This window comes from Cryptomeria japonica, chromosome 11, assembly GCF_030272615.1.
Source record: "Cryptomeria japonica chromosome 11, Sugi_1.0, whole genome shotgun sequence".
Classification (NCBI taxonomy): domain Eukaryota; kingdom Viridiplantae; phylum Streptophyta; class Pinopsida; order Cupressales; family Cupressaceae; genus Cryptomeria; species Cryptomeria japonica.
Window position 1 is genome coordinate 113,054,695 of NC_081415.1, and position 2,627 is coordinate 113,057,321.

The window sequence follows — 2,627 nt, forward strand, 5'->3', positions numbered from 1 at the left end:
AAATCATTCAAATCGTCGATCATCACCATATAAAAAATCTTTACTGGTTTGATTATTTCTTCACCGATCCTTAAAGCCTACTAAAACCCTAGCAAAACTTCACCAGAATTCTAAAACAAGCCTTTTGGTGATCACCACAAGTTGTAGTTCTGATCACATACTCAATTTCATGATACAATCTCACATTCCAAACCGCAAACACCAATGATCACCGATTACCCGATTCAACCAAAACATATTTGCTTTACCTGTTAAGGTCCTAATTCACAGTGTTCTGTTCTTTGCTAGTAAACCCTGTCTCCGATAAACCAAATCACTTAGATGACAAACCAAAATATCAAGAACATCGGTAATAATCATTTGACATTAGTTAACATCAATGCACATCAGTTGCCATCAATGACAACTCAAATAACTGATCATGTCATCTAACGACAAAATCCATCATAAATCTCTATCGGTTCAGTCATCATCACCTTATCTACATTAGTTATGCCAATCATGCCAACGGATTCACCCTCCTTCTTCCAATGACCATAAATTCATTATCACAACTACAAAATACTTTACGAAATGGATTGAAGCGGTTCTTCTCACCCAAGTCACCAGAAAGATGATTGCAACTTTTATCCTTAATTACATCATTTGTTGCTATGGTGTTCCCCTCTCTATTGTCATAGATAATGAGTGTTCTTTCAAGAACCAAGATGCTCATGAACTTTGTGATCATTTCAATATCCATCATCATTTTTCCACCCCACATTACCCCCAAGGTAATGGTCAAGCTGAGGCAACTAATAAAACCATTCTTTAAATCCTTAAAAAGATAGTCGATGATGCTGGTTGTAGCTGGCATATCCAACTTAACCCCACACTTTGTGCCTATGGCACAAGTGTTCACACACATATTGGAGCTACACCTTATTCACTTGTCTATGGTGCCAAATCTATCTTGCCCATTGAGATCAAGTTACTATCATTGAGAGTTTCCTTGCACAATATAATCAATGATGATGATTACAGGGTCTCCCGCTTACAAGAACTAGTTTTATTGGATGAGCATAGACAAAGTGCTTTGAATTATCTCAAAGCATATCAATAGAGAATGAATCAAAGCTACAATAATAAGGTATAGCCTCACACATTTGAGGTGGGTGACTTAGTCCTCAGACAAAATCCTAAAAATCAGTAGGACAGAGAGAAAACGAGCAAGTTTAAACCAAATTGGCTTGGTCCTTACATCATCACAACAGTCTATGGATTAGGTGCATATCAGATTACAACACCAGATGGATAATCTTTGGAGGATCTGATCAACAACATGCAGCTTTGCAGGTTTTACACATAGTTTTTCAGAGTCACAATATCAAAAATATAAAAATAAATAAATAAATAAATAAATAAATAAAATTAAAAAACTAAAAAAAATAAAGAGAAATAAATCCTTCCAATGGTGGAAACCACTTCGGTGGCTCCCTAGGCAAGTATCATGGTTAAAATCAAGTTACTAGAGTGATGTGTAGAGACATTGCTCCTCCCTCCTTTTGGATTCGATTTCATCCTTTCACTTTGCACACACTTGTAGCCTACTTCTTCCATAATAAAATTACCCATTCCCATCATGGCTTGTTATTGATCTACCTAAGATTAGTTATCCATTCATAATAGCCCTCCCCTTTTCACCCTTTCTTTCCATAATAAAACAAGTCCAATATGAAACTAGGGAAAAAATCCTAAATCTAGTGGTGTAAGTGGTACCCTGAGAATTGCATGTTTTGAGGATCATCATGTTTTTTATTCCTCCTTTTCACATAAAATATAATAAAATATCATCTTGCATCACCAATTCACAATAAAGTTTCGTTCTTCTCCACAATGAAGGTAATAGTTCATGGACTCAATCAGTGTCCAATGAGACACAAGAAGTAGTGGGTTTTCAACAAATCAAATCTTTTAGCATACTTTGGCAATCACATGGTTTTTCAACATCATGTTTTCTTTATTAGGATAACGATATTGTGACCAAATCAAACATGTTAACATATGTGGCAAGAAACACACATAACTTGAGGATTTCATTGTATGTTGGTGTCAAGTCTTGGTTTTATTTTGGTTTTATATTTAAGGTGACATGTATTTTAGATTTTCTAGGATGTCTCTGATTAGACATTCTATCTACAGGATGTCTAAGTTGACTAGAAAGGAAAGGATGGGATATGATTCACCTACTATTTTTGTTGTCCATGGATTGTCTCTTAGTAATTCTATGGCTTGTCTAAGGATATGAGGACATTGTGAGTCTAGTATGAACTAGTGCATTCCTTGTTTGTGACTGTATGATCTCCATGCAAACGGGTACAATGAATTTCTGGATCAAACATATACCTAGATTGTCATAACCTATTTTCCATAATAAAGCTCAATGATGATAAAGCACAAGAAGCTCTTTCATTCTCATATCTTCTACCTTCCACCCCCCTTCCCTAATTGACCTTCATTGTCCTTCCCTGAGTCCATTGAGCCCACTATTACATGATTGTGTTTAATGACATGCTAAAAATATCTGCATTTCATGTAATTTGTACCTTCATTTTCACATGTTAGTACATCATGCATATGTATATATA